Source organism: Macaca nemestrina, chromosome 3, assembly GCF_043159975.1.
Source record: "Macaca nemestrina isolate mMacNem1 chromosome 3, mMacNem.hap1, whole genome shotgun sequence".
In the NCBI taxonomy this organism is placed as follows: domain Eukaryota; kingdom Metazoa; phylum Chordata; class Mammalia; order Primates; family Cercopithecidae; genus Macaca; species Macaca nemestrina.
The window spans coordinates 175,765,223-175,789,283 of record NC_092127.1 but is presented as its reverse complement, the minus strand read 5'-3'; the positions used below and the strand labels follow the sequence as shown (position 1 = coordinate 175,789,283).

The 24,061-nt window shown below is 39.6% G+C and overlaps 1 protein-coding gene and 1 long non-coding RNA gene across 5 annotated transcripts in view; both read right to left on the bottom strand.

Annotated features, from left to right (window-relative positions):
- The window catches only part of LOC105487858 (potassium voltage-gated channel interacting protein 4), a 1,213,665-nt gene that overhangs the window by 1,115,738 nt on the left and 73,866 nt on the right, over window positions 1–24,061 (bottom strand). The gene's annotated exons all lie outside the window — the stretch shown is intronic.
- The window catches only part of LOC139362112 (uncharacterized), a 127,001-nt gene that overhangs the window by 29,297 nt on the left and 73,643 nt on the right, over window positions 1–24,061 (bottom strand). Inside the window, exon 2 of the long non-coding RNA XR_011620458.1 lies at window positions 1–24,061. This exon is cut by the window's left edge and continues 29,297 nt beyond it; it is cut by the window's right edge and continues 36,431 nt beyond it. This is a non-coding gene — a long non-coding RNA (uncharacterized lncRNA).

Sequence of the window (24,061 nt, the reverse complement as noted above, 5' to 3'; positions counted from 1 at the left end):
TAACATTTTTGCTTTTGAGTCAATCGTTTCATGCCTATATGCTGTCTATGGTACCCTCTTAGTATAAGAAGTCTAGACATGTAAAACCTCTACAATTCAATTAATATACTAAATGTGTGTGTGTGTGTGTGTGTGTGTGTGTGTGTGTGTGTGTTCACAGATTACAGAGATTCACAGCTGGCAAAAAATAACTTCTGGGAGATAACTTTCTAGTGGGAAAGAAACATCAACAATTCATTACAAACCAGTAAGGTCACTGTCAAGATAAGTGTGTGGGGACCTCCAAGGAAGCTCTCCATCTTACTAAAGTCCAGAGAGTCTGTCCCAGGAAGGCTTCCAGACTGCAGCTCATTAGTTTATTCAGCCAGTGTGTACTGAGTGCTTTTTATAAGCTTTGTCCTCATTGAGGTTCTGGAAATAAAGATTGTCAACAAAGCATGGCCCCTGCCTTCCATAAGGCAACTCACATCTCTGCTAAATCCCAGGGAAAGGGTGGTTCAGCTACTTTTTAGGAAGGATTCTGGAAGAACTGAGAATGTTTGCCTCTTCTAACGGTCTTCTCTCATTCACGTTTAATTTACTTAGAAATAGTCTAAATCGAACTTCAGCAGAGCAAAGCAACAAAACAACCTGGGAAACTCTATTAGTTAATAGGGTAGATTTAAGTCGATGTTCTCTAACACAGCAAACATAAGCTTAAATGTTCCCTAATTAGAGATAGTGTGAACCCATCAGAAAATACCAAGTCCTATGGGGTGAGCCCACAGAGTCACATGTGCTCAGAGTCACATCAGTAACTCAGCATCATACATGACACATTCATACTCACTCTGCATACAACTGATCTGTAGATTTATTTTTATTTACTTATTTTCTGCATTTTCTATTCATATCTTTAATTAGAATTCTAACTGTTTTACTATAGACCTTTGCCTTAGCTCAGTTGGTACACAATTCCAAATTCACCTATCTCACTAAAACAATGAAGAACCATGATTTCCCTACTGTTACAATTCCCCACAAAAACAACAATGAATCAGGTCACTGTTACTTAAGTGATAAGTGCCTTAGAGAAAGGTTTTTAACATACAATCACAAATCCCTTGTTGAAGAACATTTTTGCTAACAGTTTCGCCTTGCTGAATTAGGAAAAAACATTCTTTCAAGGACAGTAGTAAGATTGACCAGGTTTCTTTGTGCTCTCTATATTTGAAGAAATTGAGCCAATTCAGTCCAAGTCACTTAAATCCTGAGTCTTGATTGCCTAATTTGTAAAGCTATTCAGCTTCCTGCCAGACTCACAGGTTTGTAGTGGGGAGTCCAGTAACATCAGGCGGCATTTGGAAAGTTGTAAGAAAAAACAAAAATGATTACGAAGTCACTTTAAAATATAGGGCTCTAATATTTTACTGTCAATCACTTTTGAAATAGTGGGACATTGTAGGCAAAACACTGGTTCGGGAAACGAAAGACCCAGGAGAACTAAGTTTTCATCTGGATTTATCAGTGGCTGATTGACCTTCGAATAAGTCATGTAATATTTTCTGAGCTTGTTTCTTCCTACTTATTAGAGAACCTGACTACATTATTTTTAAGTCCCTTTCATTTATAGGAATCAGTGTTTCCACGATCATTTGTTAATTCAATTAACATTTTCTGAGCACCTTCATGACCCAATCACTTCCTAAAACCTCAGTTACTAATACTATCACATTGCTTACTAGGTTTCAACACATGAATTTGAAGGATACAACAGAAACACCCAGATCATGCAAAAGTTACACATCAGAATCTGACCAGAGTCAAGAAAACATTATTAATCCACCAGGCCATAAGCATAGGGGAATATCTGAGAAAATCTATCTATCTAGGGTATCAGTAAGAAAACAAAGTTAAGCATGAAGATAATGAACCTTCAAGGTAAGAACTAGCTGTGCAGCCACAGGAAAGTCACTTAACTTCCCTGAACCTCAGTTTATTCGTCTGTCAAATAAAGAGTTTGGGGTCATGTGCCATCCATGGTCCTTTTAATAGTATGTAATGTTGTCATTAAGTGCTGCTCTGTGCAAGGCCTTGAGATGACAGAAGAACCATATGACCCAGGTATGGTAATAAGTTCAGGGATCACACAGCCTAGGTTGCTCAGGGCAGTGTCTATTTATGCCTGTTGTCCTCAGTAACTGTTCATAGCCCCAATAGCAATCTCTCTTTCCAAGTTTCACTCTCCAAAGTGTTCCAGTTTGAATGCCCACATATAACCATCACCCTAGTAATCAGGCATATACGCACAAGCTGATAAGGCAAGATGACAAAACAGTAACTATCAAGAAAGTGACAGACATAACTGCTCCTACACTCAGCAGTGCAAAAATTAACAACCTGTTTTCTGGATTATCTAAGGCTTCATGAAGGAGTTGGGACAGAATTTAAACCTAGAAGATGAGATAGCTAAATGGAGGGGATTCCATACAACATATAAAATTATGTTGAATGTCAAACTGCTTCTCATCCCACATATTAATTGCAGAGTTTTTACTTTTTTTGCTATCAATGTTATATTTAACTTAATCATTCCCAAACCTACATTGGTCTTCTCCACTTTTGAGTGTTTATGACCACAACTGCTTAAATTTCCCTCAATGTACAGGTGAAGAATGACAAAGGCATTGCCTATCCTGTGTGAATCTGGTAAACCCCTGTCTACCAGACTTTGAGAATTGTCTGGGATCTACCCTTGGTACAGCATTCTTTGTGCTGTCCATTTTCTCTTCGAGAAATACCAGTCATCTCTAATGTTTGCTAGAATTAACTCCTAAACCATATTCTAAGCGATTGTGTTGAGCCTTGACGTCTCTTTCGGAAACCAGGCCCTTCTTTCCAACAACCGGACATGGCCACTTGGATCTCATTATTTCTTCCTGGGACTCCGAAGCTCACCCTCTCTAAGAGGGCTAATACAATATTCATTCTATTTCATTGCTATCAGACACTTAAATGTGTATCTGCCTTGAGAGTTTGGACTGTGTTTTAATCAATAGTGGATCATTAGGGCCTTTTCTTGTATCTGACAGTTTCCAATGAATACTACTGAATAGAAATGGCTGTTGCTTTTCATTCCCTGTTCTATCATTTGCCCCTGCCAACTCTTCTTATTCTTGTCTTAGAATAGAGATGACAGATATCCCCAGGATTTTAAAGGTCATTTAAACATTGTCTTTAAGCAACAGACAGAATCTTCCCCCTACAGGGACGTTCAATGGAGATCCATCCGTTGTTCATTTTTCAGTATCTAGCTAACTCAGAAAGGGAAGAATTGCCCCTGTATCTCCACTTTCCCATTTTTCTAGCATCACAGTCTACAGCAGAGATTTTAGTTTATGACTTTGCCTCGCTCACTCTTCTCTCCTGCCAGTGACTGTAGTCTGACCTCCGTTAGCTTTTCTTCAATCTGTTTTACAAAATCGCTCTGGCATTCTATTTTCATCTTTGTTTTCCAGCGTCTAAACCACTGAAGCTGTGACCTTTCAAGCAAATGCAGCAATGGTACCAGCGCATCCTCTGATTGAAAAATAAAAAGTGAGTCCATAGATAGCATAATTATTCTGTGTGTGCAGGAGTGGTACCTGCACTTGCAGAAGGCAGATAATTGGATTTCAGAGTACTGTTAAAAAATATGCACATTCCACCTGAGCCCTAGCAGTTTCTTTTTTCTGGGACTCTAGAGAAACTTGAAACTTCTATTCTTCTATAAATGCTTATCCATATACAATTGGCTTCTGAGTTCTACCTGTTCTATCCCCTGAAAGTCGCTAGCCCACTCTTTATTCTTACTTTATTCTGTCTCCAGAATGCTTTCTACTGTTCCAGTACTCGCCACCATTATAATCCATCTGGACAGTCTGAAACTATCTTCCTGTTTACACTCTTGCCCTTCTTCCCTCCATCTTCCACATACTTACTAGAATTGCCACAAGATTCTATCTAGTTGGGCTTTTCCTTCAAATATTGTCAATGAAACCTTTTAGCCCACATACATTCTTTTAAAATTTAAATCAATTAACAACATTGAAAAATCAGAGTATTTCCATTAAAATGAGATTTTTTACTTAACAGTTCTGGCAATTCTAGGCCACCATTCCTATACGGTCACAATTGGCAGGAGCTGACTAGTAACTGCCCCATAAGGAAAGGACAGAAGCTGCTCCTGTTGCCACGGTCTGTCCCACTCACTAATGTTAATATTTTGACATCACCTTGGGTGGGGCCATTTATCATGGTGCTGATATATCACCGGAAGACTTCACTCATTTACAGGCTGGTTGATTCCTGGAGACTGTGTACACTCCACTCTATATCTTATTAGATGTAGGGATACCAGAATAATAACTAATAAGTACTCAGAGCTACATTTGAGGGATAAGCCCAAATGGGGATTAAATTTATTTGAGGGTTCTTGTAGATGAATATAAAGTTGTGAGTGGCTCTCTTTACAGACATTTTGGTAAACATCTTATTGACGCCAGTGGCAGCCCGTCTGGAGTGGCTGCTGCCACAATGCCGGAAACAGTGGGAGAGGACTGGCCAGGGCTGCCACCATGGAGTCAGCAAAAGCCAGGAACAGGCAGAAGCTCCACCCCTTCTGAGTTGGCAGGGCAGGAGACTTATGCGCCCCAAGCGCAGCTGTGACACCCAGCTGTGGCTGCAGACCTGGGCATGCCTGTGCTCTTGGGGGCTGGAAGTAGGCGGGAGCCCCACTCTCCCTGGCACACCTGCAGCTGCCCAAGCTGTAGCTATAAATTTGAGCATCTCTCCACTCTCAGGAACCCTGGAAGCCCCTCTCCCACCGTCTGGCCTCTCCCTACTCCAAGCGCCTGAGGGTGCCTGCTCCTTCCGCCTGGCCTCTCCCCACTCCAAGCACCCACTCCAATATCAGAGCAAAGTGGAGGCTGAACCTGGGAGCCGTTGCAACCTGGCCAGGTATGTGCACTCTTGGGGAGCACTGACACACCAGCCCCCTGCTGCCTTGGACTCCTCCAGACTTTGGGCACTGAGGAGCATGGGATGGAGGCTGAGGGAGGCTGAAGGCAGCTCAGAGCTGGCCTGCTGGCATCCCTCAACACAAACAGTGTTGGCATCATGAACAGCGGTAGGAGGCAGATAGGCTCCTGGGTGGAAAGACACGGGTCTCTGGTAAAGCCCCGTCTTCAAGTGGGGAAAGGCCTGAAGCCTGGGGGCAGGGCTACCAGTCCTGCAGAGTGGGAACTTACAATGCTTTTTCTGGGCCTGCCCATGGCCTCACATGGACCAATCAGCACATACTTCCTCTCTTTTGAAGTCCATAAAAACCCCAGGACTTAGGCAGATTCAAAAAGAGATTGGATGACCACCAGCTGCAGAAAGGAGCTACTTACCCCAGGGTCTCCTCTCTGCTGAGAGCTAAAAAGAGATCACAAGATGACCAGTGGTGGAAAGGAGCTACCCATGCCAGGGTCTCCTCTGCTGAGAGCTGAAAATAGATGACAGGAACACCAGCTGTGGAGAGGAGCTACCCACATCAGGGTCTCTTCTCTGCTGAGAGCTGAGAAGATGATGGAATGACCAGCTGTGGAGAGGAGCTATCCACACCAGGGTTTTCTCTCTCCTGAGAGCTGAGAAGACAATGGGAAAATGGACCTGTGGAGAGGAGCTACCCACTCCAGGGCCTCCTCTCTGCTGACAGCTGAACACTCTTCAGGACACCCTGCCTGAGGAAAGGAGCTACCCACTGTGAGTCTCCTCTGAGTTGTTCTATCACTCAATAAAGCTCCTCTTTGCCTTGCTCATTCTCCACTTGTTTGCATACTTCATTCTTTCTGGCTGCAGGACAAGAACTCAGGTCCTCCTGAATGGTGGGGCTGAAGGAGCTGTAACACAAACAGGGCTGAAACACCACCCCTTGCTCTCCACATTGCAGGCAACAAGGAGAGAAGGGCTATGGCCCTTCAGGGAGCCCAGACTTAGTAGCTCCCCAAGCCAGGGCTGTGACACTCTCTTTGGGTTTCTGCAGTTCCTGGTGTTTTCAACCTTGAGTGCCACCGCATTTCCCAGTGCCAGCTGTGGAAGCTGCTTGCTGTACATCTGGTCCAACAGCAGCCTCGCAGGGAGGTAGCACCCGTGGTGGTGCCTGGAGCTGCCGCCCCACTGCAGCCAGCATGCTTGGCTGCGCACAGTGGCCGGACCCCATGCTCACTCACTCACACAACCCTTGCCGCTCCACTCACCCTTGACAGATATGGGATCCAGGTCAGTAGCGTGAGCTGAGCTCAGCCTGCCAGGCCGAGTGGGCCCAGTGGGCAAGAGCAAAACTCAGGCAAAGGCACCAATGGCCACACAGGTTTCCAGCTGGTGAAGTGACACCCCAGGGATCTCATAACATTATCAAGTTTTGTCACGGTCACTTCTATAATTGGATATTTTCAGTGTGAAAGAGAACAAAGAAGAAAAATTGCTGGCAAAAAGTTTAATTTCTTGATAACTCTAAGAAGTGCTTTTCTTGTCATTTTCTGAATTGATTACTAGCACAAGAAAAAATGAAAGTGTCTCAGCTTTCTCTGAAATGAAATTTAACTTAAAACCCTAGTGGCCCAGTTTCTCCCTCATTTCATTCCCTAACTCTTCATGGAGTTTATGTAGAAATTATGGTTATGCAATGAAGAATTCAACTCAAAAGGTTCACTGTAATATTACAATAAAAATTACTTTTACAAGCACATTGACATTTTTAATATATTTAATTTATAATAAGGTACCACCAAAATAAAGTTAAAAGCAAGGTAACTTGCTATCACTCCTAATTGTATGTGCTTTTTAGATAAAATTTTAACACAGCTTAAAAATTTTCTCATAAATCAAAATCAACTAATTTCCTTTTTAAACAGTATTTAGGAAATCCTACTGATTATAGTTTTAAGACAACTTACTTTCCTAAAGTTATTGTGGCTGTTGGTTGAAACCATAGTATCCTAAGCCATATTCATATAGAGTATTAATTGTTTATAGTTCTTAGGCTCCAAATTTAGAAAACACAGGAAATTTGGAAAAACAAACACAATGTTATAATAAAACTGTGTGAGAGTAAAGGAGAAGAGATGGGAATATACAGGATTATCCAACCCTCACAGCAAAATCAGACACAAGGAAGATCCTCGAAATCACTGCTCTTAGATAAGGGAATTTTATCAGACATAGAATATAAGACCAAAAGGAATAACTGTGAGTAACAAACTTCAGCCAAACATAAATAAACAATCTTCTGGCAACTTGTCACAAATTGCTGAACTAGGTCATCCCTATGTACATTTGGCAAAGGGCAAGACATTTCCAGATTTTCTGTGGAAGTAGGCAGAATGGTCGAGAGAGACAGACACTTGACTCCCCTTCATCTCTGTCCTGCTATCCCTTTGAGGACTCTTTCACTTGGCTTAATTGGCCTGTAAGGTCTTGTTAGACTAACCACTTCTCAAGAATAGTGCTCTAGGGCAGATCACGAGGTCAGGAGATTGAGACCATCCTGGCTAACATGGTGAAACCCCACCTCTATTAAAAATACCAAAAAAATTAGCCGGGCGTGGTGGCAGGCACCTGTAGTCCCAGCTACTCAGGAGGCTGAGGCAGCAGAATGGCATGAACCTGGGAGGCAGAGCTTGCAGTGAGCCGAGATCACACCACTGCACTCCAGCCTGGGCAACAGAGGGAGACTCCGTCTAAAAAAAAAAAAAAAAAAAAAAAATAGTGCTCTCATTTACCTTCTCATTTACCTAAGGAATCATGTCAAAAGGTTTACGTCTGCAACTAGAGAGTACAACTATCAATTAGTATCTGAAGGGAGTTTAAAAAATTGATTCAGATGGGAGTGGCGGCTCATGCCTGTAATCCCAGCACTTTGGGAAGCTGAGGTGAGAAGATCACTGGAGCCCGGGAGTTGGAGACTAACAAGGCAACAGAGTGAGACTTATCTCTACAAATAATAACCATTACAAAAAGAAAATTGTTGGTGCATGCCTGTAGTCCCAGCTACTCGCTACTTGGGAGGCTGAGGTGGAAGGATTGCTTGAGCCCTGGAGGTCTAGGCTGTAATGAGCTGTGATAGTGCCACTGCACTCCAGGCGGCACAACTGAGAGATACGCTATCTAAAAAGCATCAACTGATTCAAAAGGGTATTGAATCAAACATAATTTTTAAATTCATGTATTTATGATCAAGGAGAAGATTTGTCAATAATTTTTGTTTTGTTTTGTTTTTTTGAGATGAAGTCTCACTCTGTCACCCAGGCTGTAGTGCAGTGGCACAATCTCAGCTCACTGCAACTTCTGCCTCCTGGGTTTAAGCAATTCTTGTACCTCAGCCTCCCAAGTAGCTGAGATTACAGGCATGTGCCACCACACCCGGCTGATTTTTGTATTTTTAGTAGAGACAGGGTTTCACCAAGTTAGCCAGGCTGGTCTCCAACTCCTGACCTCAAGTGATCCGCCCGCCTCAGCCTCCCAAAGTGCTGGGATTACAGACATGAGTCACTGTGCCTGACCAGATTTGTCAAGAATTAAGAAGAGTTTAAAATGTTTCACATTTGAGATGACCATAATTTTAAATGTTATGACTTTTTCCCCCATTTTTGCTAAAAGAATATAATTATTTTATCTCACCTAAATATGCTTAAAAAGAAGTTTGATACTTGAACAGTAGAATTTGAATTCTGAGATCTCTTAAAACACTTTTAAGATAATTGGCCTGTCATATAGACTCAGATTTCTACTGACAATAAAAAAAAAAAAATCAGATACAACATTTTGTTTTTAAAGGATATTTAGAGCCCAGATCTCAACATGGATGCTCATATACACAACTGAAGTTATACACATAGCTTATATAGATGTATAGATACACACGTGACATAACTATGGCTCCAGTAACGTGCTAGTGTCCCAGTCTACAAATATTCATTCTTTTATTTTGCTAAATCTTGAAACTGATTAATTTCTTCCCCTATAGAAAATTCTGAAATTTTTTTCTTATCCCCAAAACTGCCTGTTCCTCCCACTCAGCCAACAGCCACTCCATTCAAAAACTCTCAGTGCTACAAATGGCAAGTATATTTTCCAGAGCAGAACAAACCATTCAAGAATATCAAAAATGGGGCAGTTGTCAGAGGCACATAGATATTAAAGATAGAGTATTTTGTCATCAATTATTCAAGTTGTAAAATCCTAGAACTTAACTCATCTCTTCGATAATTTCACATGCTCATTCTAGCAAGGCTTTTCATATTTCAAATATTACAAAGTATAACTTATTTCCTTAAAGATATTTTTCAAGTATAACCACACAAAGGGAGTTAACAGAACTCACTGGTTTCAAGGGATATTAATGTTTTGGTAAATTTATATAATAATTCAAATTAAAAAGTCAAATTAAACCTTGGAGTCATCTTTGAGTGCTCTCTTTATCACTTTGTATCCAATCTATTAGGAAATTTCTTCAGTTCAAGCTTTAAAAATATTCCCTACTTTGGGAGGCCGAGGCAGGTGGATCACCTGAAGTCAGGAGTTTGAGACCAGCCTGGCCAACATGGTGAAACCCTGTCTCTACTAAAAATACAAAAATTAGCTGGGCATGGTCGTTTGTTCCCGTAATCCCAGCTACTTGGGAGGGTGAGGCAGGAGAATTGCTTGAACTGGGACCTGGGAGGTGGAGGTAACAGTGAGCTGAGATCATGCTACTGCATTCCAGCCTGGGCAACAGAGCGAGACTCTGTGTCAAAAAAAAAAAAAAAAAAAAAAAAAAAAAAAAAAATCTCAGAATCTGCTTTCACTGCTGGCACCACTATTATGGAGTCCATGGCCTCTGTCTCACACCTGGACTCATATAGTGGCCATCAACTATTGTTCTTTCTTCCAACTATTTTTCTTTCTTGATTGACAAACATAGCCCCAGCAAACACAGGTCAAGTCATGTCACTTATTTTGCTCAAGAACTCTTTATAACTTATCTCACTCAGAGTAAAACTCCATCTCAACCACGGCATGCTTGATCTGGCCCCTACTCTATCTCTTCTCTCTTTGCCTCTCACTGACTCCTACCCCCTGCAAAGCCTCCTTAAACATCTTGCTGCTCCTTGACTACAGCTAGGGACAATTCCACTCTGAGATTTTCATCTGTTCCTCCCTTTGCTGTGAAGTCTCCTCCCCAAGAAGTAGCCTGGACCATACCCTCACATCATTCAGTGCCAAATATCAACTCAAAGGCAAGACCTCTCTGGCCGTCTAATCCAAATTAGCCCCTTTCCCATCACTCTCTGTTACTTTAGGCTGCTTTACTTTGTTTCTTAGAAGGAGGTCAGCATCTATCTAGTTAGCATGCTTAGCGTCCATCCATAGGCAACAGAAACAGGGAGACCACAGGCAGGACCTCATCAATTCTTCCACAAATATTGTTATTTATTTCTTCATGCCAGGCATCGTCCTAGACACTGACAACATAATAATAAAATAAAATTCTCTGTTCTAAGGAGCTTAAGCTCTCATCAAAAGAGATAAGAATAAATAAGTAAAATACAATCGAATGGTGGTAACCGCCACAAAGATAAAAAGGCAGGAAAGGAGAGGCCGGGCGCGGTGGCTCAAGCCTGTAATCCCAGCACTTTGGGAGGCCGAGACGGGCGGATCACGAGGTCAGGAGATCGAGACCATCCTGGCTAACACCGTGAAACCCCGTCTCTACTAAAAAAAATACAAAAAACTAGCCGGGCGAGGTGGCGGGCGCCTGTAGTCCCAGCTACTCAGGAGGCTGAGGCAGGAGAATGGCGTAAACCCGGGAGGCGGAGCTTGCAGTGAGCTGAGATCCGGCCACTGCACTCCAGCCCGGGCGACAGAGCAAGACTCCGTCTCAAAAAAAAAAAAAAAAAAGGCAGGAAAGGAGAATAGAGAATGCTGACGGGTAAAAGCAGAGCAGAGGCGTGGGAGTTTTCAGTATAGCAGACACACAAGGCTTCATTGAAAAAGTGCCTAATGTAAATGATGAGTGAATGGGTGCAGCACACCAACATGGCACATGTATACATATGTAACAAACCTGCACGTTGTGCACATGTACCCTAGAACTTAAAGTATAATAAAAAAAGAAAAAAGAAAGAAAGTGACATTTAAGTAAGGGAAGGGCTGTATTTGTCTTGATCACTGATGATCCCAGCCAGATGGTAGGTGTTCAATAATTATGTGTTAAATGAATACATAAACAGAATTAAGGTAGAATTCTCAAACATTCACCTTAAGTGATTTTTTTCCCATATATTGATACTGTTAATCCCACCAGTTTCATCATCATCGCCAACAATAAGGGCAAAAAATTAAGTGTTCATACTACTATTTTTGCTGAAGCAGCAAAAAACCAAACCAAACCAAAAAAAACCTGTTACTCTATGAAGTCGTTATTCTTTATCAAAAGCAATTCAGAATCATTTCAGGTAATTCCTAGGCAGCTTTTGTTAAGTGTGTTACCCATATATATGGCTAATAAATCCCACGGATTGATTTTTTTTTTTTTTTTTGGCAGATGGTCTATTTAGAAGGAGTTCAGCAGATAGAAATAGATGGAAAAAACTATTTTAAATATTCCTGGATGAAGTAGATAGCAACAGCATTCCGCTTCCTGGCCTGTGGGAGTATGTCACATAAACCTGAACCATCAAATATGCACTATCTCCTCTCAATTTGTCGGTAAGGGGATGGCTTCATTAACCGAGTAAGGACAATCAGTGCCCTGCCACTATTTTTGATATATAGATGCGGAGGGGGAAGGTATTGCTTCTCTTTTCGGAAGAAGGAAGAGAGGAACACAACAAATAGGACAATGCTAGAATCCATCTTACCCAATGCATGAAGAGAGTGAGGCCAGACCCAAAGCAATGTAGTGACACATGGGGTTTAGAGCAGGAGAAGAAATGGAGAAACAAAAAGTAGAAAGGGGAAAAAAGAGAAAAAGAACTCTCATGATCTTGCTTGAACTCCTAGATCCAACCATACCTGCAACTATAACCACAGATCCATTTCCTCTATTAGCTGTGAAAGTTGAAATTGGTCTCTGAGCTTTGTGACTAAAGCTGTCCTATGAAAACAGTTACAAAATAAAGGATTATTTATTATATGTGCAGAGGCTAAGGTGTCTCGGTTTTCCTTGGCAAATGCAAATATTAAGCAAACTACAATTATAATTTTTTTAACAAAAAAAATTAGTCTTTGATTTTCCTGTTATATACTAATGAAGACCTGAAGTAATTTTTTTCCACAGTGGAAATGTAATAATTCTATGAAACTCTGGCGAATAGTGACTTTGTTACATGACTAGCATCAGATTAATATTTCCATATTGCCATGAACTCATTGTCATAATATAATAATCCAAAGATGGGTTATACTTTTTAGCACACTTTCTCAATATGAGATGGTTAAACTGCTTAAATTCCATTTTTGCTGCTTCTTAATTTCCATGGATAATATCACAATATATTCTGCATAAACCCAAAATATTCTCAAACATTTATAAGCAAGGCAAATACAATAGGTAATACAGAATTATTTTATTTATTATCAAGGATATTCACAAGATCACTACATTTTATTTTGTCTCAGAATGATAGAAACATGCTTCTCCATAACAACCAGGTTTGTAGAACCATTTCATTTTTGCATGTGTGCTTTAAGAAAACTGGGTTGAACATGATAATGCCTTACATGAAAAAACAATGAGAAGATGTTCGTTTGTGTGACCCACATCAAAACTGCCAGACTGAGAAATCTCAGGATTCCTCCAGTTATTAGATATCTGTCACACATGTCCATTCCTGGGATTCCAGAAAATAAAAGGATTAGAACAAGCTATATATTTTTCAGTTGATGAGGGATGAGAAATATTTCCTTCTCTCTCTCAAGCATCTACTTTTTTCCACATGTCTGCTACTGAGAAAAGGGTGCCAGGGCTAGAATTTAGATTTGTCAAAAAGAAAGAGCTCCCAGAATCCCTCATACTGAACACCAAATCCTTATGCAAAAATCCAAAGTCCCATGAAGACTGGTTGATGAAAGCAATTTTAATTACCTTACAGTGAAATAAAAGAGAGAAAGAATGCTGGGTAATAGGCATAAATGCAGAAAGTTGGGTTTCCTGCCAGACATATGCAGAAGCAGCAAGCAACTCAGTTCAGCACATGCCACCTGCTGATGATCTGGACATTGACAAGGTGATGATGAAATAAACTAGATGACTGAAATAAAGTTAAAAAGAAATATCACCACTTAGTGATGGAACTCCATGCATGGTCCCAAGGAGTTATAAGAGAACACTGCCTCTCTCTTTTTTTTTCCTGCTGTTTCATACTTGAAAAATTTAAGTCAAATTAAAAAAAAAACAAAAAAAAAAAAAAAAAACAAAAAACAGCTCATTCATGAGAAGAGAGAAAAAAAACTCCTAAATAACAAGTAACTTTCTTTTCAAGATGATAATTTATCTATTTGACTTCTGAAAGATAGATCCCTATAGGAAGCAAAAGATGATTCAGTGGCTCACTCACAATTCATGACCACTTCCATCATCAACAAAAACAAACACAAACAAAAAAAAAGAAGAAGAAATAAAAATAAGTGGGTGAGGAAGGGGGGGGGAAGAAAGGAAAAGAGGAAGGGGAAAGGAAAGGATAGAACAAGACAGGATAGGACAGGAGAGAAAAGGAAAGGAAAGGAAAAAGGAAAAGTACACGGAAAAGAAATCAACCTAACTCATAATGTTGTACTGATTTCTGAATTTCACATCAAAATATGACAAATGAGACTCTTTTTTAATGTTTATTTAATTTATTTATTTATTTATTTATTTGAGACGGAGTTTCGCTCTTGTTGCCCAAGCTGGAGTGCAGTGGCGTGATCTCAGCTCACTGCAACCTCCGCCTCCCGGGTTCAAGTGATTCTCCTGCCTCAGCCTCTGGAGTAGCTGGGATTACAGGCATGCGCCACCATACCCAACTAATTTGTGTATCATTAGTAGAGATGGGGTTTTACCATGTTGGCCAGGCTGGTTTTGAACTTCTGACCTCAGGTGATCTGCCTGCCTTGGCCTCCCAAAGTGCTGGGATTACAGGTGTGAGCCACCATTTGTCGGTGCCCAGCCAACAAAAGAGACTCTTTTAAAACAACCAGAAAGGTTTCAATCATACAGTTACCAAAAAAAAAAAAAACTACATATATATATATATAGCATCTATCTATGAAGTGACTTTGACAAACTTAATAAAAAATAAATACCAATACAAAAATAAATGCAATGAAACTAGAAGGGTTATTTCAGAAATGATTGCCATGGCTACACTGTGGATTTAAATAAAACTTGCAGAGTTGCATTCCTAAGGCTTGGTAATTGAAATCATTTGTTTTTTCTAAATGTTATAAAAACATACAGATAATCAGCAGCTTAAATTGAAATTGGTACAAACACTGAGACTTTGCACATCTTCTCTAGATTCAGGCAAATCACAGCAAGTCTTCTCCATTTGCACAAGTAAATGAAATTTGTTATGTAAAATTGCCTTCTCCACTTTTCTGAGGTGGACCAGGGTCAAGCTCTGTTTCTGCAGGGAAAAAAGCAGAAAGCAGTTCCACTACCATAGATAAACCTGTTGTCTTTTGCCATATCTGTAGGGAGTTGCTGTGCCCATTCATAGGACAGGCAGCCCAAATGAGGTGTAGTCTGGCCATGAAATGTAGAAGGAATTAGGAAAGACAGTCTCTTCTGTTTTTTAGGAATCTACACTTAAAGAGTAGAAATGATCACGTGCATAATGCATACAAGATACTAGAAGAGAAAGGAAAAGCAGGTATGAAGTATGCTGTCCTTATCCATGCACATTGACAATGGCAACAAAGTACTTGGTCCACAAATACTGGCCAAACTATATTTCTGTTTCAGAAAAATGTAAAACTCTCAATCTCATTCCACACCTATTCAAAGTGAATTCCATAGCTCAGCCAGGAATTCTAATGCTTCAACTTTAGTGTTAATTTGTATCAGAATTAAATTTAACTATGTGTCTTTCTTGCTAAATTTTATTAAAAATTGTACTCTAAACCAAGGTCTGCCTCCACGACATATTGCAAATACTAGAGGTGCAATAAACTGTTGAATTTAATGTAATGAATTCAGTGCAACAATTTGAAGGAAGGGTTCATTTAAGTAAATCACCCAATGTAGAAGTAGAAATGAGTCTCACTTTTCATAAAAAAATTTACCAGGGGTGGGGGCTGTGGAGAGCAAGTATACCAAGTTTCCCCTCATAAAGTCTTGATATGAATTACCAGAGTCAGAGTTAGCTTGCAAATTCTCTACTACTACATTCTTTGTCTCTAGAATCCAAACTGTGCACAATACTGGACGGCAGCTTCTACAGACCAGTAGCATTCTTCCAATTCCTTAAACAGATCACAACCACAGGTTAGGACAGGATTGACCTCTGCAGAGCGAAGGATCACTGATGAAGCTAGTCACTGAGTTTTCTCAAGACAGAAAGCAGAGATGCTGGAGCATCCCATAGCACAAGTCACAACCAGGCCAAAACCTCTACATGGAAAAACGGTTCTCACCAAATCAGTTGAGTAAGTGAGAATCCCCTAAACCACAGAAACAATAGTTACAGGAATCCCTCAAATTTAATAACATATTCTAAATAAATCTTCATCAATATCAATCTTCTTAATCTGTTTAGAGGCATGTTTTCATCACAGTGAGCCAATAAAAGAAAAGCATTTGTACCTTCCAACTTACAGAGATGGTCTTTTTTTTAAAGATGTCCAGATGATCTTCAAGAATCCTTTCGGGTCATTCTCCCTAGTTAGTGCACCCTATATTTTTGTCAGGTACCTTAGTTTTAAAATCATCCTTCACTGCAATAAAAAATAAGACGAGAATTCCGTATCTAGCCAAAAATATTTTTCAACCTAGAAGTCTTGCTTGAATTGCTCCTAGTATAATCAGAGGGAAAGTGATAATTAACCTTTTCAGTCTCTGAATTCCAATGGATAGCATTTTCATGTGTATTCAGTAACTTAAACTCACAAAGGCCAACATCGGAACACATTCATTCCTGACCACCATTGACAAAATAGCATAGATATTTTATTGAAAGTTTAGGGCTTGAGAACAATAAAAAGGGATTATCAAAAACTGTACTATTGCCAATAACCCAAAGTTATTTTATCAAGAGGATGTATACATTATGCATTTTATATGTGTATACTTGTACCCCATAAATATGTACAACAATTATTTATCCATAATAACTAAAAAATTAAAATTTAAAAAAGAGGTTGTATAGGCTGAGTGGAACCTGATAGCCTAAATTTATGACTAAGTCTGCTACTGATCACTGCTATGATACCTTTTTCAGAAGACCTAACTTCTACACCCTTGGTTTCTTTATTAGCAAAATGGAAATAAGAATAGTAGCAACCTCTACTATTTGAAAGTTAACACTAAGGTACTTGAAAGAGTATCTGGCTCATAGGCACCCAGTTAAATGCTAACTATTGTTACTGAATCTAATTCCATTTCTTCAAGGAAACACAGATGTGCTGAGATCCTTAAAAAGTAGTAATTGACTGTTGATTCGGAGATAATGAGAATCCATCCTGAAACACATTTCAGGGAATACAATTTAGAAAATATTTACAAAGGCAGGTGGTACAGAGCATGGGTTGGTTTCATTTCATGCCTCCAGAACATAGTACCATAAAGAAAAATGATAAAAGTCCATTGGAGCTGATCTTCCTTTGACCAGATATTTACACGACAGGTTGATAGCAAAAGGTGTTTATAAAATAGGCTGATGGCAAAAGGATTATTTGTTCGAATGTTCTCACTGGGACAACAAGTACAAGTTCCAAAATAAGCCTGAGGAGAAGCAACTCTTCACTTTCTCAGAACACTGAAAACCCTGTTGACCCTAAGTTGACCCTGTCTGTTCCAAGCTTTAATATCCAAGCGAGTTTCTTTAATATGCAAGCAACCTGACCCCATTCTCTATCCTATTTGCTTGGGGGACTGCCTGCACTGCTGCTATTATTTCTGAGCAACCTAGGGGAGGAAGCCTAAATTTTCTTGTCATTTCTACCCCAATTTTCTCCTCCCAGCTAGATCCTCATTGATCTGTACACATCCTGTGTTCCTCTCATAGCTCCTTGACTCAACCCATGTGTGGAGTATGGAGAACTCCTTTTCCTTTATTCTCCAGAGCACATCCTCCTCCCAGTAGGCTCCTAGAAGGTTGAGAATGACACTTGAGGTAGAATCCAAAACAAAACCAAATCTAAATTGTATTATTTGACATTTCTAAGTTTCTGGGCCTTCTTGTCTTCAAGGTTTTCTTTCTTACTATTCATTCTCCTCCTAGGTTTCAACCTCGGCCATGATCCTTCTAAAAACCTTTCAAGTCTCCTATTTCTTCCCAAATTCCAGGGCCCCAGACTTTGTTGACCGGCCAGGGTGAACCTAAATTCCCTGTTCCTGTATTACACAAAACAATTCTTTTCTTTCTCTCTTATGTTTTCACTTTTAGGGACTTTTATTTTTTTTTCCTTTAGGGCTTACACTTGTTTAATATCTCTCGCTCTCTCTCGCTCTTCCCTGCCCCCAACCCCACATAGAGAGATAAGGAGATAGATAGATAGATAGATAGATAGATAGATAGATAGATAGATAGATATCACTATAGATAGGTATATCGTATACACACATACCACACACATACAAGCCTGATGCCTGGTTTAGGCAATGAGGAGTATTCGGGAGATAACCAGCCAGTCTAAATGCATTTAAATTTAACACATGAAATGCCTGCATATTCTGTCATAGTAAATAAATGGGATTTTTAGTCAGCAAAATCTGGCTGGATCACATCCCAGGACGGTCTTACACCAGCTGTGTATCTGCAGCAGGATAAGTAAGATTAGGAGGCCATACTGGCTTTTCCCTTTGTAAGAAGCCCAGAGGAATCTAGGTCCCTTGCACCTTAGTGTCACCTTAGTGTGTCAGCATCTAACTCCTTTGCAACGTAAGCATTCCTATAGGATACCAGCAGACCGCCAGATGGCTACATGTTCTCAACACCTAGTAAGGCCTAGGAAAGAGAATAAAACTCTCTTATTTGTGATGTAACTTCTCCAATCTCCAGCCCATCAGCACTGAAAGTCCAGGAAACTATTAGTTACAGATTTCTGCCTTGTAGGGGCTAGGGACTTCTCTGGGGTCCCGTATGCACAGCTAATCTCAAGGTCTAGCTTATAGTAACCTTTATGTCATAATAGTAAAAAACACACCCCTAGGTGGAGATTTTACATGCTGCTGATACATGTGATGCATGTTAGGACATGTAGATGCTAAGCAAATGCTCCAACTGCAGGTCTGCTTTTGCATACTTGACCTCATCAGTATGAGTATGTATGAACAACTCCCATAAAAAGAATTCCTCTTAAGGTACTATCCGCCACCTCTCCCTTTGAGCAGCTTGCTTCATCTCTCAGAGTATACTTTTGTTTTCCAATAAGCTTCTTTGTTTACTCTGACTTTGGACTCGCTCTCAAATTATTTTGTGTGGCAAAGTCAAGAACCTGAACCAGCCCACCAACAACACATTCTTGGACAAGGTAAGATCTTGGGAACCTTTCTGAAACTCATTTGCTCATTTATGACAGAGGCAGTCATAGTTCAAATTTGTTGGCAGGATTAAACAAGATGAGGCACATAAAGCAATTAACATACTACATGAATTAGAGTAAGTATTAATAAAAATAAATAAAAGCTAACCAAATTCAAATCGGGTAAGAAAAAAATAGCAAATACAAGTAAAGGAAAAAAGAATAGACAGAAAAACATGTGGTTGACAAAAATTCTCTCCTTGAGTAAATTTTAATCAGGATCCTCTGAGCCAAATTAAGCCCATTCATGAGCATGTCCTTCAAGAACCCAGTTTTTAAATTATTATTATTATATTTTAACTTGTAGGGTACATGTGCACAACATGCAGGTTTGCTACATAGGTATACATGTGCCATGTTGGTGTGTTGCACCCATTAACTCATCATTTACATTAGGTATATCTCCTAATGCTATCCCTCCCCCCTCCCACCACCCCATGACAGGCCCCAGTGTGTGATGTTCCCCATATAAATCATGCTGCTATAAAGACACATGCACACGTATGTTTATTCCAGCACTATTCACAATAGCAAAGACTTGCAACCAACCCCAATGTCCATCAATAATAGACTGGATTAAGAAAATGTGGCACATATACACCATGGAATACTATGCAGCCATATAAAAGGATGAGTTCATCTCCTTTGTAGGGACATGGATGAAGCTGGAAACCATCATTCTGAGCAAACAATGGCAAGGACAGAAAACCAAACACCACATGTTCCCACTCATGTGGGAACTCAGGTGGGAATTGAACAAAGTGCCCAGTTTTAGCAAGATTCTTCTCCAGTTGCTTTTGCCGGAATCCATCGATATCTTATCACCCTCAATATCTGATCCAATTTCTCGTCCTCCACCATCTCCTAGTGAATTTGATCACTCAGGTTTATCTTCAGCAATAATCCTGTTACGCCAGTTTGGCCAGATCCCCTCCTTACCCCTGAGATTTCCTCTTAGTAATTTTCTGTTAACTGATCCCCTCTCCTCCTCTCTTCTCCTTGCCTTTGATTTCTCATTGTTTCTTCTTATATTCAGGGTTGAACCCAGTCTTTCTCCCCTGCTGCAAAACTGCACCGCAGTTGTCCCTGCACCTATTGGAATAGTCCTGAAAAAAGTCTGCCTTATCATTTTAACAAGTGTCTGAATAATTTTACTTTAACATGGAGAAAGAGAAAAAGCAATGAGAAATGATGATGCCTTGTCCCCTAGTAGAAGAGAGAGCTTAAGTGTCCTATCAGCTGCAGTTCCCTGACCTGGGAATCTCTGCAGCCCTCAGAGAAGGGAAGAGCCAGAAGTGTCCAGTTGATTCTGACTATAAAAGGTTGATATTTCTGAACTACTTCATAGTCACTGTCTTATCCCCAGGAACAAAATCCCCTCCAACCCACTTACCTTATTCTTTCTCACAGGCCCCCTGAGAAATGTAAATGTCTGGCATTCATCATTCATACTCGGGGCTTCTGAACTCCTACTCCAGTGCTATGGGGCCAGCATTTATTCTATCAGGTTGCTGCCTTTGTCCTTCAGAGTGCTGAATATTTTGATAATCCCCTCTAAAGGCAGGAGTGATCCACAGGCTAAAGAGAAGCAGCAGGCAATTTGACCATTGCAGGTATGAATAGACTCTTGTTTCATCCCAGGTTGAAGCACAGAATCGTGACCCAAAGGCTAGTGATCCAAAAATGAGATTTTTATAATGCCTTAGAATACATGAAGAAAGGAGGGACAGAGAGAAAGAAGATGCAAAGACCACTTGATAGAAGTTATCTTAAGAAGGAACAGATAATAGATTCAGTTACCATGAATGTATTTCACTCTTTCTGTGTCTCAAAGAAAATGCATACAACCCTAAGATCTAATTTATTTCATTTCAGCAAGGTGAGTATGCCTGAAGAGATGTATTGGCAAATATTTTTCAAGAATTGTTAAAATTGTCCTGCGGTTGTAAAGCTTCATTATTTCTAACCAAAGGGCAAATATAGCATTAACTTTTTCAATGAAGCCAGTATAGAACACATCCATATAGCTGTCATAGACAGAAAATGTAACTTCACCTTACAATTGTTTCTTAGATTTCACTTGGAAGTGGTCCGGAGCTTAAAAACCTAATCACTCATGATTTCCAACACGGTCCATTAGCTCCAACATTCATATATAGATACATTGATATCATTAGTAAAAATCTTTAGAAATGTGAACCACAGAAAGGTATCCACCATTTTGTACGTGCATTTCCTCTGCCACTTTTCAAAGTATGACAGAAGTAGAAAGTAGAATCACATGTTGTCCAAATAAAATCCAATCTCTTTGAATGTTTAAATATTAAATTAATTTATTCAGCAAAGATTTAGAGAGCCTTCCAGGTACAAGGTGATATATACTTGAAATGAGCTTGTAGTAAAAGGTTTCCTCTCATAGAAAATGAGTGTTACTAAACCTAAACGTTACAATGCATTATGCAAACCAACCACTCAGCTGACCCACAGTTGAAAGTACTTACTGCCTCATAGCCATGCCCATCAATTACAGAACTCGTTTCTGCTGAGCCCTAGATAGACCTGAAAATCTTCCTCAAGAGAACAATGTAAAGACAGTATTATCAGCCCATCAGAATTAAAAGAAATGAAAATAATTTGGCCCTTTAGAGTTAGCTAATACACACATACCACAGTGCCTGGCACAAAATAGTCACTGAGAAAATGTTTGGTCGATGAATGAGTCACTGAATTGACTGTTGAAAGACTGAATTATTACTATTGGACAAAATCATGAGACTAAACATTTGGGACAATCTATTTGAACATACAAATGGCCTTGCCAACCACAACAAAATTATAAAAATAAGACCCAAAGGAATCCCTAATTGAAAGCATCCCAGTTACAAAATAAGTCCTGAAGTGAATTCTGTAAACAGATCAATAGGAAGTTTCAAATAAATAGGTCTTGTAGGAGTAATCAATGGTATCCGGGTGAAACATTCAGCAGGCTTCTAAACACCACAGAGCATTTATCTTTGAACAGATTCCTTGGCCATTTGAGGGCAGGAAGGTGAACAAGGCTGAGACTTATTGTCAAGCTAACTGAAATTCTACCTCCCCATGCATTTTGTTCACTCTGCTCACACAAGATAATTTGCTTGCTCTCTCTACATTTCCTGAAGACTTGCAAGGCTAAAATCCTGGGCTCTTGCCAAGCTGTATCACATTCACTGCGACTGATAAGCATAGCTGCAACAAGGAGTAGCACTGTTATTCAAAGGGGGCACCTAACCATATCGTTGGGTGGAATTGTTAGAGCAGAATGATTATGTCACATTCGATTACAAGGTACACACATGTTAAGTCTAAAGCACGAATTATTTATAGAACCCAACTTTCATTGTTAGAGCAGCTTCCTAAGACTGCTTGAATCCTTATTGCTCCCTCCTTCTCTAAATTGCTAAATGAATCTTATAATATTTTGCTGACTAATCTCGATTGCCTCTTCACATTCACTCTCTGTCCTTCTCCATCATGCTGTATGAGGCCATCTGTCCAGACTGCTTTACCTGGGTTCCTGAGCTCTCTAGCTTTCAGTTGGTTTGGGGGTTGATGGAGACAGACGTTAATGTATGTTCTCTGGGATCTGACCCACAGAGGGAGAGAGAAGGGCTGTGCTCCTTTAGAAAAAGGCTGTAACTCCTATCAGGAGGTACTCCCCTACAGCGATAGCCACAGCTCTCTCCGGATTCTGGAAAAGCCTTCTTCCCCACCCAGTTCCATAGGGTAGTAATGGCTCCTGATATTTGCTACTCCTTGGGTGCTACTTCACTCTATTTTGATTCTCTTTTTCACCCATATATCAGTAAACTGTTTTTACCCACATATTGGTAAATTTGATTCTCTTTTCTACCCACATATTGGTAAATTGTTCTTTCACTTAACCTCTCTTCAATCACCCTATTTCATGCCAGGATTCTATTTATATAAATACGTATCACAATATTTAGCATTTTTTACTATTTATTACTACCTTTCCATATTTCCCATCTGATTCCTGTATAAATTTGTAATTTCTAACTTGATTGTATTTCTCTGAGACAAGGAGTGTGCCTCTGGGCTTATGATAAGATTTCAACATAGTGTAGGAATTGATGTGGTTCTTGAATTCTTAATACTGGGAAGGAGGCATATTTGAGTAGAGTTCTGACAACAAACAATGACAACTAAAAACTGTTGAGAGCTCAGTATCTGCCAGACAACTGTGACAGACATTTTCCCTATAAGTCTTGTGTTTTCCATAACTACCTTGTAAGTTATAACTTATTATTGTCTTTTCTTAAGATAAGGAATCTGAGGCACAAATGTAACTTAAACAGGGTCACAGAACTAGTCAGTAGAAAAGCCATGATGCAGACCTGGGTCTTTCTGACTCCTAAGTTCAGGCCCTTTCCCACTATTTGAGATGGTCACTCATAATGGACACCATGACTATTGCTCCAGTGAGCCAACTGCTGCAAATGGAGCTGATTCTTCATTAGACACAGAGTCATCAGCGGCCAACAGAGATAGGATTTGATTAATTCTGGAATTAAATTCAGACAAATAAATAGATAGAAATAAGTATTTCTGTGGCTCATTTTTTTCATCTATTTACTCACAAAATGCTTTTCTACTTTGAAATAGTCTATGGTGATTTGGGCAAGTTGCACTTACCACTTCATCTCTGTGAGTTGGATGAGGCATTTCTATACCAGTAAAAGTGATTTTTTTGGAACAATGTCAGTATGTTGTAAGCACTTAATAAATATTATAATCAATTAAGTTGTTATAGAAGCCTTCTTGTCACCAGAAATCAATGCCAGTGTTCAGCACTTAGATAAGAACATTTTATCCTTCACAAACAAATAAGATTTTTGATTATTTGATGCTGAAAAATTAAATATAGCAAATTTTCAGATGAGTATAATTGTACTGTATTAATCACACAGGTCTGATTTCATCACAATAAATGCTAATTTAATGTCAGATGCATTTTTTCTAATTGGCACCAGAAATGCTTTTACTTCACATGCCATATGAAAATATTTCAGATCATAGAATTTCAGAAGAAAATACAAGCTTATTGACTTAGAGGCATTTCAGGACAAGTAAAATACATTCAAATTATGGTCCACATAGAAAAAGGAGACTTCAGAAAAATCAATTTAAGTTCTTAATCGTTTTTGAACCATGGATCCCTTTCACAGTTTTATGAAGCCTATGGCCTTCTTCTCAAAACAATGTTTCCAACGAATAAAAGGAAATACATATA